The sequence below is a fragment of the Crinia signifera genome, chromosome 11, assembly GCF_055691185.1.
Source record: "Crinia signifera chromosome 11, ASM5569118v1, whole genome shotgun sequence".
Taxonomy (NCBI): domain Eukaryota; kingdom Metazoa; phylum Chordata; class Amphibia; order Anura; family Myobatrachidae; genus Crinia; species Crinia signifera.
Window position 1 is genome coordinate 7,340,856 of NC_139227.1, and position 16,683 is coordinate 7,357,538.

A 16,683-nucleotide genomic window follows, 5' to 3' on the forward strand; every position below is an offset into this window, starting at 1 on the left:
ATTTTTTTTTTTTTCTAAAGAAGGACATAGTGACCCACCCCGTTTGGATGTCACCAGAGGGCGCCGACATGGTGCGTTGCAAGACCTTATTAATCTATATTAATGGTGTATATAGGAGGCTTATTCGTGTGTGCAGTGTAGCTGTGGTTCGCACCCATTTTGTTATTTCTACATTACGCCCCAAAGATAACCTTACGTATCTGTTCATTATAGTATAGGCTGCTAGCTGCTCTTGATTCTTTTACTATCTCACTGTGTGTATCTATCAATTTTTTCAACCTGTGTGATTTTGTGACTGTGTGGTTACTGATTCCATTTATAGTTTATCTAGTACTCATTTCGTTATTGTGATTTTTTTTTTTTTTTTCCTTTATATATTATACAAAAAAATTGATCGTGTTTTATATTCTATTAACTAATATTGTGATTCTACTGTGATCCTTGGCTAAATTCTAACCATCTGTGCCAAATGCTATTGTATACATGCATTTTATTTCTGCTTAAATATATATATTTCTCTTGTGTTATTGTGTAATTAATCAGTGTTATCCATACTGTGTATTCTGGGCCATTTTTGGCCAACCAGCATCTTAGCAAGTGCACACATATTAAATATGTATGTCTTATCATATTTATTTATTGTTCTGTCTACACAGATACTCAGTACACAACTTTTAGGGTTCAGTGTTGTTTCGGGGATGCCGGTCTGAACCAGCGTATGCATCACTTTCCCCCAAAATTGTTTCAAAATTCTACACTCCCAGATCAGGTGCCAAAATGACCCTATCTCACTACCGCACTTAGGGCATAGGGGGGATGTCCTAGCCCCCATTTGTACCAACCTCATCATAGACAAATAAGATCTATGCAAGATATATAATTGCACTTGTTGCATTTTTATCGAGTTTGTCGCACATTGTGCAGAGGCTTTGGCCATCACCCATTCTTCTGCCGTGAGTGACCCAACATCGGTTTCCCATTTTTGACTAAGTTTATCCAATACTTCTGCTCCCGTTGTTTCCATTAACATCCCATACAACCTGGATATGCCTTTCTTTTTAACCCCCTTCATTAGTTCCTTCTTAATTGGGGATACTGAAAAGTTTGGGATTCTGTTTTTAAATTGCGCATCTAGAGCACTTCTTAATTGTAGGAACCGGAAGAAGAAAGATTTTGGAATTGCAAACTCCTCGGCCAGTTGTGTAAAGGACTTCATCCCCAGTGGGGTGTACAGCTGGCTAACTGAAATAACTCCATATGGTTCCCATGCTACATCTAGCTGAAGGGCCCTCAGCTCCCTAAAGTTTTTATAATCTGTTAAGGGGTGGTCCACTTCAGTATCACCAAATTTAACCAATTTATTGGCCTCACGCCAGATTTTCACCGCCTGCACCACTAATGGTGGGTCGCTACTGATTATCCCTCCTTTCAGTAGGTACTGAAGTGGTGTACACCCTATCTCTCTCTGAGCTATCAGGGCCTTCACTAGGCTACTACCACTTTCTTCCCTTACCCACTCTTTTAAATGCATCAATTGGCCTGCTAGATAATATAATCTAAAATTGGGGGCTGCTATTCCCCCTTGCTCCTTTTTCTGCATTAAGGTGTTCAGTTGTATTTTAACCCTTTTATTGTTCCAAATGAACGATGATATTTGGCTATTTAGTTTTTGGAATAGTGATACTGGCAAATATACTGGCGACTGCTGCAAGACATACAGAACCTTGGGCAGAACAATCATCTTTATTAGATTTACCCGGCCTGTAACTGTAAGCATTAGTTTGCTCCAGGTTCTGAATTTCAATGCGATAAAATCCAACAACGGTTGCACATTCAATTGGCTAAATTCAAATGGATCTCTTGAGATCCAAATCCCCAGATACTTGAAGGATTCGGTCCACTTAACAGATAGTTTCTCATGCAGTACGTTCACGTCTTGTTGCTTCAAAGCCATTATGCTGGATTTACTCGCATTGATCCCAAACCCTGAATGCTCGCCATGTTTTTTAATCAGATCCAGCACCATAGGTGCTGATTTTACAAAATTGCGTAGGAAGATCAGAAGATCATCCGCGTATAAAGCAATTGTATCCATGTGCACCCCCACTTCAAAACCATCTACTCCGGGACAAGATCTTATGGCACATGCCAAAGGCTCAATTGCCAAAGAAAACAGGCTTGGAGACAGTGGGCATCCCTGCCTTGTCCCACGGTAGAGGGGGAAGGCAGCGGATGTCCAGCCATTAACCGAAACCCTAGCAGTTGGTCTGCTGTATAATATTTGCACCCATCTAATGAAATTTGACCCAAATCCAAATGCCTTCAGAACTTCCCACAAATACACCCATTCAACTGCATCAAATGCCTTAATGGCATCCAAAGACATTATTGCTGATCTATCTGTGATATTTTGTGTGATCTGGAGGTGCCTAAATACCTTCCTTATATTTATCGATGTTGACTTGCCGGGTAAGAAACCTGTTTGATTTGGGTGGATAATTTTTTCTATGTGTCTATTCAACCTTGTCACCAGTACCTTTGCCAGTATTTTCGCCTCAGTTGGGAGCAACGAGATAGGCCTATACGCATCAGGATCTATCGGATCTTTCCCTTGTTTATGCAGGAGTATAATTCTGGCCTCCATCATGGTTTGGGGACATTCCCCTTTATCGAAACATGAAGCATACAGCTCCATCAATAACGGGGCAAAGAAATCGACATATTTTTTGTACACGTCAATGGGTATACCGTCCAAACCCGGGGCCTTACCCCCTGGTAATACCTTTATGGCCTCGATTATCTCTTCTATTTTAATGGGAGTTTCTAAATCAATTCTATCTTCTTCCTGCAGGTTTGGCAACTCAATTTTTTTTAAAAATTTCTGGGTATGTGCCCCATCAAATATAGACCTTGATGTGTACAGTGTCTCGTAATATTCTTTAAATACTGCACCTATATCCCCTATTCTTTCCTGCAGTACCCCATTTTTGTCGCGAATTTTATGAATAGAATTTGTAGAGTTATTTGCATGAGCCAAGTATGCTAAGTAACTACCGGCTCTATCGGAATTAGCATATAACCTCTGTGAATTAATTTTCATGTATTTAACATTTTCAGTTTTTATGTAGTCCAGCCATTCTTCTCTAGCATGGTCCCAGGCTATTTTTGTTTCCGACGTACCGTCAGCAAGATGTCTAACTTCACATTCATTGCATATTTTTTCAAGATCTAAAGTTTTCTGTTTACTTGCCCTTTTAATTACACCAGTTCTTTTCTTAAGGGTGCCTCTAAGGTATGCTTTAAACGCATCCCACGTTATCATATCAGAAGCAGACCCTTTGTTGGTATCCCAAAATTCCTCCCATTGTACTGATAACCCTTCCGTAACCATATTGTTAGTCAACCATGTGGCATTAAATTTCCAAAAAACACAACCTTTATCAACCAGATCTTCTAACTCTATTTCCAAGGGGGAGTGATCCGAGATACCTCTCGTATTATACCCCACATCCAATACATGTGGCAATAGTTCTCTCGATATTAATACCAGATCTATTCTAGAAAAAGCCATGTAGGATGTGGAGAAACACGAATATTGCATTTGATCTGGGTACCTAGCTCTCCATGGATCCACCCACCCCATATCGGTGATAAAATTACCAAAATTTCTGGAACTACTATCCATGCTACTACCCAGTTGGTTTTTTTTCCATCTATCTAATTTAGGGTTTAACACGTTATTAAAATCCCCGATGCAAATCACTGGGATCTCTGGCGCTATTGCTACAAAATCAGCAGCTCTAACCAAAACATCGAAGGAAAAGGGAGGTGGAATATAAACCGCAAGTAATTGCATATGTTTTGTGTTAATTACACAATCCAAAAAAATATACCGTCCTCCTGGGTCTATCTTAACTCGATTACACAAAAATGCAACAGTTTTTTTAATCAAAATTGAGGTACCCCTTGCAGAGGATGTGAAAGGAGCATGGTATACTTGGCTTACCCAAGCTCTATTGAGTGCTTGTAGTTTTGCACCTGTCAGGTGCGTTTCTGTTAAACATACGATATCGGCTTTACTTTGTCTAATCTGACGCATGACCAAGGAGCGTTTTATTTTATCGTTCATGCCTCTAGTGTTCCATGCTAGAATGCGAACCATTTGTTACTTAATTGTATATTTCCACTGCACACCATACTCCTCCCACATCCCCAGCATATATCAACATACCAAACGCCTCCCTCTGATGCCCTACTGTCCTCTTCAAAAAAATTTACACACCCATCCCTACATTTACCCCCCACCCCCCACCCTATATGCCACCCCACCCTAGGCATACTTATTCTATCCTTCCCCCCAAAAAGGATCACAACAACAAGACTAAAAAGACAGTCTGATGTTGTGTCCATCTAAAGGCTAACAATCCCAAGGCCACGGTGACATGAAAAAGCAGTACCTTCCCCCCTCCCCCCGGCATTATAAACATGTAAACAACAGGATATTATTTAGTTTAAGAAGCTAGCTGGCGTTTTGCTGGAGCCCTTCTATCTAACCACTCCCCGGCTTCTTTTGGGGTCTGAAAAAAAAAAGATTCCCCCTCCATTAAGACCTTCAATTTTGCAGGAAACAACATATAGTATTTCAGGTCAAGTTCCCTCAGACGCTTTTTTATATCTGTAAATTTAGTCCTATTTTTTTGGACCTCCAGTGAAAAATCAGGAAAGGCTGATATTTTTGTTCCTTCGTGCTCCAATGGGCCTTTTGTACGAGCAAGGCGTAGAACTGTATCCCTGTCTTGATAGTTCAACATTTTTAAGATCAGGGTGCGCGGGGGAGCTCCCGGTGGAGGGGGCTTAGCTGGCACTCTGTGCGCCCTCTCAACTGCGAATTGCTTAGAAAATGATGACACATTATAATTGTCACTAATTAGCTGTTCCACAAATTTTGGCACATCACTCCCTTCAACTCTTTCTGGTAGTCCAACCAGCCTGATATTATTCCGGCGTAGCCTGCCCTCAACATCTGAGAGTTTATATTTAATTTCCCGGATTTGGCCCGCCATCTCTTCCATTGAATGCTGCAATTTACTGTTGGAATCTTCAAGATTAGAGACGCGGCCCTCTGCTTCTTTCATCCTGTCTTTCATATCTTTGATGTCTTGTTTTATCTGTATTATGTCGGTTTGGACATTATCGATTTTCTCCAAAAGTCGCGTCTCGCTGCTACTGATGGCGTCCAAAATCTGTTGTAGTGTGGTATCAGGGGGGGCAGCAGGGCTAGAACCTTTTACAGGAGTAGAATGGGGGGTAGTGAGTGTGGTTTGCGATGTATTGCCTGTTTGAGATCGAGCATACTTTTCAAGGCGTGCTGCAGCGGCCGTACCGGTTTTACCCATATTGGCAACTTGACCACACGGATACGCCTGTGACTGTTTTTTCTGTATTTTGCCCAAGCTTTTTTACGAGTGTTTTACTCGATAGGCTGGCTGCACACTATATTTTACACCAGGGGATCCCGGTAACTGGAGCAAACTGGAGTGTATTATTTATATATATATATATATTTTCCTTTTGATCTGCATTTAGACGATCATAATATATTTATGCTCCTTACACCGCCCCTCTTGTGCCCAGTTGATTTAGGGTACAGGTTTTATCTAGAATACTTATGGAGAGCAGGTTTATAGTGCACCGTGCTATCGCACCAGTCCAACAAAACAGTTCAGCATTTACACAAATTTTTCACCATCCTTGTAAATCCGGCAGTACCTGCCTGCAAAAACCGGTAGCGTTTTTAACTTACACTGTTTTATCACAGGTAACTTTTCGGTTTAACCTGATTTTGCACTTTAGTATACAGTGTTCTAGCTGCAAGCAGAGCCCTTATTACAACAACAGGCTGCAATTTTAGAGTCAGGACAAATCACTGTATCAAATCATGTCAGTTCTATTACACCAATTGAATCCACCACATCACTCCCTCTTTTGCAGATTAAGCATTCCAGACCTCCTTCATAGATATGCTGCTTTTGTGTCCACGTAGTGAATGAATGTCCAACTTACCCCTGCTGCACGCACCCAAGCACCACAGATAGACTTATGACTTCACCTTGTCATTCCATCAGCGTAGCTTAGCTGGGGAGTCCTGCTGTGGGGTATAGCGTTACCCTTGTAGCGGCCGGGTTCTGGACAACACACTGCACAAGCCCAGGGCTGCCGCGCCCGGCGTCACCTGCCTCCGTTATACGTAGTCGCCGCGAGGTGATAGTACTCTGTCACTCTGGGCACTGGGGGATAATCGGCGTGGTTTCCAGGTCGGGACGCCACACGCCGTACACCGCCGCGACCTCCTCCACTTCCGCCAGCAGGATCGCCGCGTCATGCACTACGTCAGAGCCGGGAAGCAGGAAGTATACGCCGGCTAGCTGTATCACAGTCTCCGCTCCGTCACATGCGGATGGTGCCGAGGGGAGAGCTCTGCCTCACACGTCCTCACTCGCGCTCAGCCGTCTAAAAATGAATAGACGTTTTAGCGAAATTTGCAACTGCAAACACATCTCATCTATCATAGCAAATCCGTGGAACATTCTCATCTCTATACCACCCTATTCAGTATATCTTAGCCAAACCCAACCTAATACTGCTCCCTCTGCATGTTCTTCCAGCTGAAAGCCCACATCCATTTGGTCCAACCAGCTCCTGCTGTCTCGGTGCTTCCCTCTAGATAGGAATGTTTAAACTAGAGATGTGCAGGCTCTGATTTACTCTGATTTACTCTGATTTCAAAGCAGGATCTTATTGGCTATTAACTGTCAACAACTGCCATGTAATTTTGGATAGCCAATAAGATCCTGCTTTTTTGGCTATCCACATGACCTCTATCCTAATGTATGGCCAGCATTAGTTTTTTTTTTTCTACTAATCTTCTTCTTGTACATACTCACATACATAAAACAATCCGCATCTTTGTAGATAAGAATATCAAACGCAGTTAGCGGTTACAAATCATCTTCCCAACATTAAAACACTAGATAAGCGTTGATACAGAAAGTAGAAAAATGCACCGAAGAAGAGAACCCCAAATAAAATGCATATTACTTTCCATGTGGGCTGGCTTTGATGTATACGGTGCATGGCGAGACAGATTCAGGTACCCACTTAAGTAGGGTTTCTCTTAACCCGTTTTCCCTTTTCCATTACAGTCTCTACTAGGTACATAGAACTGTACCAGACCAGTGTATGGTTATTATCTGGTCTTCTCCCATTCTATTAGGGCAAAACAGATCGTGATCTTCTCCTGGACTTGTGGAGATACGGTGTCTATAAATCTACCCCAGTCATCCAGAAACGTTTTTTCTTTTCTTACAGCATTAAGCGTATAATGCTCCAGGATAACTGCATTCTAGTTTTTAGCCCCCTAAAACTGGTTCTGCTCCTTTTCCTAGGTATAGGAGCTATTTTCTCCTTGTAAGAGTACATTCCTAATAGACTTTTATGTGGTCGTGGCCGATTATAGATAACAATATTAACTGCAGGTGGCTGATATTGCGTATACACACTGGACAATATCGGTAAACTAGATTGTCCACTGATGTCGCTGGGGCAGCAGAACATGCGGGTGGTAGGCTATATAGCCACGGTGCTGGATATAGGGCGGGATGTATTAATATACATCGCCGCCGCAATGGCATCACATATGTACAAACATTATGCAAATAGCATCACAGTGCGGTGACTAAACCCCCCCCCCCCCACGATACCTGTACTGTGGTATGTGGGGGGTCTCCGTTACCTCCCAGCCGCCTACTGCTCCCCTCACGCGGGGACAGCTCAGCGTGGCTGTCCCCGGCGCCGCCTCCTCCCCCTGCAGCCGGAAGGACATCCGGTTGCCTTGCTAGGGGGAGGAGGGGTTTACCTTCCGGGGTCCAGGAGGTCCTGCAGCAGGAAGGTAAGCCAGTGGGAGAGGGGGGTCGGCGAGGCGGTGGGCAGTGAAAAGAAGCCAATAGGGTATCGCCACCCAAAGGTGGCAATACCCTACCCGGCGGTAACGGTGCGGCCGGGCTTTAGTACATATGAAAATGCGGTAAAACGCATTTTCAGCTTAATACATCCCGCCCTTAGTCACTGCTGCACCAAGGATCCAGGAAAAGGATCGCATACAATGTGAGATGCCATATACAGAGATACTCTGATGTATAATGCAGCTATGGATCTCTATTTTTGCTAAGGCTACCTTGTTTTTTGCAGTATCTGGCAACCACCAGGTCCCTCTAACCTGCATGAAGCTCGCTTGCAATTGCTATATAAATTCCGATCATCTCTGTAATGGTGCTGGACCCAGCAGGCAAACAGCTTGCAAGGATCTCACTCCAGGTTATTAGCGCCAACTGTTCAGAGCAGAATTAGAAGAAAGCCTCTTCCTCGCTATAAAAGGCTGTATCAGGTGACACTGAACTGTCTGAGGCCTTCATGGTGGGCGACAGGATTCAGGTGTCGGTGCTGAACCACCTGTCTCTCTAGCGGCAATGAACATCTGAGATGGTCTCCTAGAGACTGTGTCCTGTATATAAAATATATCTTTTACCTTTTTTCCTCTGAACCCGAAATGTGTATCTGACTGTATAGTATAGATCCCATAATGCAGGCATGTCCAAACTATGGCCCCCCAGCTGTTGTGAAACTACAAGTCCCATCATGCCTTGCCACAGTATTGCTATTAGGGAATGCTATAACTATGGCAAGGCATGCTGGGAAGTGTAGTTTCACAACAGCAGGAGGGCCACCGTTTGGACATGCCTGGCATAATGCATGCGTCTGTTTTTCATTTTGTTTTTCTATGCAAATCGGTTCCTCATTGAGGAGAATAGGTGTTATGAGTCATTAGCATGAGTGGAAACTTGGATTTGTGGCCAAGGTCAAATTTGGTTAACGGGGAACGGTGGTTTTCCTTTCATCCCAAAACAGAACTTCTATTGTTTATATTAACATAAGTAAGGGGGAGGGGTTATGTCCCATAAAGGCACATCTGTATTGGAAGTCCAGGTATCTGGATGGCCATTGAGCTGTAGAGTTAGCTTGGGCATCTAGGGTGGAGTACACGCATACACACACTGGCTCAGCTCTTTCCTCTGCAGCCCCCTCTAACAAAATTGATCCTTCTTGTCTTTATATTACCAGAGCTCTTCATTTACATCTGATCGATCTCCCTTAATACGCTCTGTAAATATTTAGTCGGTGTAAATATTTCATGATATTGTTTTTCCAACTCCTTTTAATGAAGCTAAAGGAATGGAAAATATGAACTAATTTTAGATTTACCAACTAGATGGAATTCGTTTTTTTTTTTTTTTTTTTTGTTCTTCTGTCTCTGGATTTGTTCTGTAGTGGAAATTTGATTTCTCAGTATAAAGGTGAACACTAGAATATAATTTGAGTCTTGTGGTTTTTTTATTTTTATCATAGACTTTTTCATGTTTTTATTTTGTTTTTAATTTTTTGTGCATTGGTGGTGATCTTTTTAGTTTTTATTGAAATGTGTTTCAATAAACAACCCCCCCCCCCCCCCAGAGGGCAAAAAAAAGGTGAAATGGCAGTTTGTTTATTGCGCTTGGTTAAAAAATTTGGCCATGATTGAATACTCCTATTTCTTATCACACATACATGCACAAACATTCACGCTAGGGGAAAAAAAAAAATGTTGGTGCTTCGAGATTGAAATCAGATTTGTAAACTAAAGTGTCTATATAATAATAAATAGCCTGTACATAGCCATACATACTGCTGTTTGAATTCTGTGGTGTTACATGCGAATGAAACGCGCCGTTGTACTGGCTAACATAACATGTATCCTGTTTTTAAGAATATTTTCTTCTGAATGCTACTTGTTGTGTTTTTTTTTTTTTGCGTTAACATAATTATCTTAAAATGTCTCCCTGCCTGACCTCTATCCATTCTGTACAAGACATGCCTCTCACACTCCTTGCTCTCTCCCACTCACAATTACAGGACTTTTTTCAGGCTGCACCTACTCTGTATAATGCCCTTTCGTGCACCCTAAGATTTTCCTCTAGGGGGATGCAATAACATCTGCCACTCGAATTCACCCCCCCCCCCCCCCCCCCCACTCCGCCGGCTACTGCAGCAATTCTAATCGCATACGCTCTAACATATGCGATTAATATCACAAAGGACAGCTCGCGATAAGAGGTGCCCATTGCGAAGCAGCCGACGGAGGGCAAGCGGGTCGCTGGTGGCTCCACCTCCTCCTCCCTGCACCCAGAAAGGGAAGTATGGGGCTAGCAAGGAGGAGGTCATTGGTTCAGGCAGCACAGCACTGTTTGTGGGGGGGGGGGAAATAGTCGGGGGTTCGTGCTGGCTGGCGGCCGGTTGCGGTAAGAAGCCCATAGGCTTCTGGGGTATCGCCAGCTTTTGCTGGTGATTGCCCCCCCCCCCCTCCCCCCCCCGCAGCCAAAACCCGGCGTGCAGGGTTTTCTGCATACCAAAATGCTGTAAAAACACAATTTTTCCTTTTTTAGTGCATTTCCTGAAATCTCCTCACTTCAGACAATTCCAGAACCACCCACATAACCTTTATAAGCTATCCTACCCAGTGACATCCCCTCTATACAGTCCACACACATCCTCATGTATTTTGTCTTTATTCACTTTCTCTTCTCCTGACAACATTACTGTGTGACCATATCTTCCAGCCCATTTATACCTCATTCACGCCAGCCATTTTTCCCAGGATATGGTGTCCTGGGATCAGGAGGAGACAGCGCTGTCGGCTCCAAGAGCTGCCTCCTCCCCTGCCCCTCCACAACACGCCATTGCCACGCCCACCCCCGTGTGACATCACCGACCCAGTTATACAGACTGCAAATGTCGGGGACCCATGTCCTAATTCCAGGTGCGACCCTGGAATTTGCAGTATGAAAGGGCTATTAGAACCAATACAATCGGGTAGCACCTTGAGAATAAATGCCTTTACCCTATAGAATGTAACACGCCAGCAGTTACTGGTCTCTTATTACTCAGTTTTGTTCCATTACTGTTGTTCCAATTGTAAAGTGCAACTGATATAAGCAACTGGTAATAAATATTACTATTATTCTTTCAAATATTATTCATAATAACAAAAAAATAATTCAGCACTAGAATGTATGTAACAATGTGCGTGACACGCTAGTAGAATGCATGTAACAATGTGCGTCACACGCTAATAGAATGCATGTAACAATGTGCGTCACATGCTAGTAGAGGGTTGGAGGCTCCTGGTGTAGAGGGTTGGACGCCCCTGGTGTAGGAAACCTGTTTTTCAATTGGTTTCCAGTGTTGCTGTATCAGAATTGTACAATAATGAGCAGTAATTGATGTAAACAGAAGGAGACTTCTTTACTCCTCTGCATTGTCTGTGATCACCATACAGATATGCACATATAATTAGGCCTTGTGCTCAGATGAATGGTGTTTTACCTTCCAGCTGCTTGCCAAGAGAGGTCCTCTATAATGGTAATGAATGGTTCTTCCCCCTGGCTCTTCAGTTCTATATATACATATTGAAAACTTTTCGTACAGAATGTTTGTTCACTTTTTTAAGCATTTAACTCTTTGTGATTACTGGGTTGCGTTTTACTCCTATGTACTAAGCTTGAAAAGTTATAAAATGAAGAGTGATAAGCCACAAACCAATTAGCTCATAACTGCCATTTATTGAACACTGTGGCATGACAGTCAGGAGCTGATTGGCCCATACACAGGTAGGGATGTGTGTATGGGCGATCTGTGCTGGCCAGTGTTTCCTGGATAAGAACACTGGTGATGTGACTAGATCTTCACTACATGTAGTAGTCTAGATAGCGACATGCAGAACCGCACATCGCCTTCGTTCTAGGGCATACACACAAAGCGATCTGTGCTAATTTTCTAAGCGATCTAGACAGGTAGCTTAGGAAATGGGCTATTATTGCCCAGTGTGTATGCCCCTTAAGGCATACTAACTGCCTGGCATTGTTTATTTGCACTATACATTGGAGGCAAAACAAAATTGCCTTGGCTTTTCGGAGGGGCCTGGGACAGCTACTATGAGGAAGAAACGCTGACTGTCTTTGCAGGGGGATTCAGGGGGGGGGGGGGTCTCCCTATACAGCCTGCACCGCAAACAACCCCCCGTTTTTAAATAAAATCATTTTTTTTGCCATCGCTTCAGTGTAACATTGTTTCCATCAAGAACTTTGGTTCGGTAGCCTGGGGCTAATTGGATAGCCCTGGGTGAGACAATTACCCGCGATCAAAGATCACAGATGATTGGATACCACCCTTAAGTCTTTGTAGAAAGTGATCGATTTAATGCTTCCTGCACACTTCCATGTGTGGCGTTGCCATAGATTGTCACCATGTTTGTTTATTTTTTTTCTCCGATTCCTCCTGCAGTCATATACGTGCGTCTCCTATTTATAAGTCTGTCCCCAAGCACTGCCATCCCTAGACACTGTGGTCCTACGCAGGTAGTCTGTCACTTGGGAAATTCTTAACTCTGCAACCTTTTTTTTTTTTCCTTGGTTACGAAAGGCTTATCTTTTCAAATACAATTCCCTAAAGGCTCTGATTCCTAACCAAGCCTACTAGTTCCTCTTGGTAAATGCAAATACATAATCTGCTTATTTCAATAAAGCACTTTTGGAGATAAGCCGTACGGTAGACACCTGCCTCAGTATCTCCAGAAGAAGTGCGGTATTGACTGAAAAACTTTTAGACGCTGGACATGATCTGAAAGTCAACTGCTGTATATTATACAAGGTAAATGATCAGTTAAGTTAAGATTTTGTGCCATGTAAGCCGTTAATAGCTGTAGGTTAGGTGGGGCAACGTTTGGGGAAGGGTTGGGTGCTTAACGGGGCGGTAGGGTACGTGGTATAATTGTACAGTACTTTGATTTGATTTGAGAGCATAACTACTGTCCCAGTCAACCACAAATTCTAACCTTGGGGGATAAGCTGTTGGCAGATTACCCCAGCCTTGCCTTTTTAGTCCCAAATCATGGCTCCGGGCTACTGTATGTTATGAAGTTTCCATGATCATGTGATCCAGAAATGCAGCGCTTGCGACGCAGCGACATTGCAGCAGGTCCGAGCAAGAGCTTCACTTTTCCAGGGGTGGCCGATGCCCTATTTATACTACTGGTATTTCTCACCCCTTATACAAAATGCACCCTATAAATGGAAAGGCCCCTGCCGCCTACAATATATACAATTAGAACTCACTGTTCTTATTTTCTGCTGCTGCTTATGTTATCAACAAATACAGGACGAGAAGGAATGAGCCATTTTGCTAAAATCACAGATTTTTCAGGGATTTTTGGCAGATTTTAAACCTGGTGAATTTAGCAAAACGCACTACAATGCATTTACCCAGAATCGGTATTTGTGCGGCCATTGTTACTCGGGGCATAGCTACGGCTCTGGCTGACGTACCCTGTACAGCAAAGCGATTAAATAAGCTGGAGGTGTCTGTAATACAGAATTGATGTTGCAGGTACTTTGATTTTAGCTGCACAGTTCGCGATCATAAAGTGTTTTCATTTCGCTACTGCAGCAAAGTCGCTTTGTATGTCAGCGGAGAGAAAATACAATTCCAAAAAGTTCACCCCCTTTCTAATATGGAATCCTTTCGCTGTGTTCTGTATGTGTTGCGCTGATCTGAGTCGGCATCTGTCTCTTGGAAGAAAACTATGGAAAGAGTTTAATCTGAAAGTTGGCCGTGTGTCCTTTACTTCCAGAGATTTCTCCTTCTTGTTAGGACGCATTTCCTCTCAGGACAGGATCTGCTAAATACATTTCCGCCATGTGCTTCCTTCAGCTTTGCTTCTGGTCGTGCTGGTTCTAAGCTGAGTTTTGAATAATGGGAACTGTATTCAGTGCTGCAGTGCAGCAGGGACTGGGTTAATAAGCTCTCAAGGGGTTTGTTACGGTCTTAAAACTGTTAACCGACTCCTTTTGTGTTGCATTTTCGGGAACCTAAATAGGTGCTGTATTTTGATCATTATATGTAGGAATTCCCTTACGAACATCCCCATATACAGTTCTAAGTATTCTCTAAAGAAGGTATATGACCAGTGAAGGGGGCTTATTTCTGTATTACTGTAAGGATGTGACTCCCAATGTGGTGGGGGGGACTCGCCCCAAAATGTTGACTAAGTGAAGCTCCAATTTTGCGCTCCAAGTAATCCTCGGAGTGCCACTCAAATAAAAATATATCTATCTATATTTCTATATACCTATCTATATCTGTGTGCCAGCAGTGCAGAATCTTTTTATTTTTTATTTTTATAAATTGTCCCTTTATTGACGGAGGCACGTTCTGTTCTGGATCATCAGCAATTAATCACAAGAAATCACACCGCTACTTCGCTGTGGCTATTTAGTAATGATGATCATTATGTTTTTTTTTTTACTATTCTAGAAGCTTTTAGAAATTTATTTTTAAACTTTCAATCCCCTGCTTCCACGATAAATGGTTTTTAATTCGTTTGATATCCGATATAAAAACCAGTGATTTATAAATCTGTCTTTTATAAGGGACATGTTTTCCATTCAGTGCCTATGTACCTGCTTTCTACCTGTTAGAACCCACCAGCCCCCCACCATAGATGAACCTCTGCAAACTTCCTTCCACCAGCCATTAATTTTGTAGTGGAGGTCCAGCTGCTCCTCTGCTCTCTATGATCTGGCTTGTCCGATACCTTGGGTTGATTACCTACCGCTCCCTGCTGATCATGAACAGCTATAGTCTTGATTTCTGCTTTTGTATTATTACAGCAATTAGTCCTTGTGCATGGAAGACACCGCTTCATCACTCTGGCCAATTTAGAGGTGGCATCCATTGTGGCTTTTTATTTTTGCGTTGTGTATGTTCACATCCACAGGAAAACGCGTACACAAAGTTTAACTGTTTCTGTTAGCTAATTAGATTTACATGATGCTTCTGGTTTCAAGCTGTTAAATTTCCCACAACTAATGGCTAGCATGCGCAACGGAGCATTTAACCCTCAAGAAAGCCGGTTGGCATGCAGTAGGAATTTGTATTTAGTGTGCGGTATTGCTGGCGGAGGATACGGGTGTAGACCTACGTTTCTGCAGTGGTGGATTACCCTTTAGGCATGTGAGGCAAGTGCCTTGGGGTGACGGTGGTGTGGTGGGGGTGTCACAGCCTGCTAGGCTAGTGGCCCATGATTCTTTTGTTTTTGTCCTTTTTTTTTTTTTTATTTGCAACCAGGGAGGGCAATTGTAACTTGCATATGAGCAATGATCAATAAATTAAGGTGGGGGTGTTGGTGGTATTGTTGCTTTGGTATTAAGGAAGCCCTAATATGAGTGGGGAGTGACCTGATCGGACTGACATAGATGATGTTGTGCCGAGGGGCAACTTGGAATTTACATTCGCCCTTGCGTATCTGCACTGGGCTTTTTGTAATTGTCTGAAAGCTATTAAGTTACGTCACTCTTGCCCAGGGCTTAACGGTCATGCAGAGGTGGGGGAACTCATTTCTCTATATCCCCCTCCTCTGCCCCCATTAGGCCAGTGGACAGGTTAAGACAGGGCCAGTGGTAGGGTTTATGGCATCCCCCTGCAAACTAAAATGCTTTTGTGGGAGAATTACTGTGCTTTTACATGCAGTTTTCTAAACCCTATATAAGCCTGCATGACGCTACAATAATTCCAGCGTCCATGTATCTAGTAATGTTTTCCTGTTGCCGTTCCGGTGATGGGTAACGTTTGGTCACTCACTTTTGAGGTAAATTCAAATTAGATTTTTATAGAATACTTATAAAATGTATTAAAAATTGAAACGTATAGGGCTGTATGCAGTAACATCTGCAGCCCCTTTTGGCCGCAAAGCCCAAAGTATTTACATCAATAACTTAACATATCAAATAATCTAAAAATGAATACACCGTTAACCAAATGATCGCACCAGGATTTGGCAAGTAGTCTTAATTGTAAAGCCGTATTATGGACATAATTTGTATCCACAAGGAAGGTCCTTTACAATAAAGACTATTTACAGATTTTTGTTAACTGTTTCCAAAGTAAAGCTGGGATTTGTGCACAAGATTATAGGCGGGATGCACTAAGCGATTGTGGTAAATCCTGCCACACATTGATACTAATTGCATATGTACTAACAATGCGAGTAGAGCCAGCACCGAGTGAGGGGATCCCCGCGTGTCCCTCTCACCCCCTACACCTCCCTGCACCCGGAAGGGGAAATACTGCTGCTAGGGAGGAGGTCACTGGGTCCGGCAGCACAGCAGGAGGCTTCCCGGACAGCAGGTGAGGGTGGGCGAAAAGAACCCCATAGGCTTCTATAGGGTAATTCCAGAAATAGTGGACGTTACCCTCTGTTGCTGAAACCCGGGGGTCCCGTGTTGATACGTTTTTAGCACATTTTTTTCCGTTTGATACATCCCAGCCTATGTCAAGCTCCATTCAGTGTGTGTAGCTTGTTCTATATTACAAAGATCTGTTTATTTGAATTTGTTCTCTAGGATGGTCTGTTAACCTTCTCTGGTCAGTTTCAGGCCCCTGAACGTCTCTGGGCACCTGACTAAAACCTAGCAAGCATGTCCAAACTGTGGCCCTCCAGCTGTTATGAAACTACACATCCCAGCATGCCTTGCCAGA

The 16,683-nt window shown here is 43.1% G+C and overlaps 1 protein-coding gene across 1 annotated transcript in view; it reads left to right on the top strand.

The window, feature by feature from the left end:
- The window catches only part of ZNF423 (zinc finger protein 423), a 240,761-nt gene that overhangs the window by 19,225 nt on the left and 204,853 nt on the right, over window positions 1–16,683 (top strand). The window lies entirely within an intron of this gene.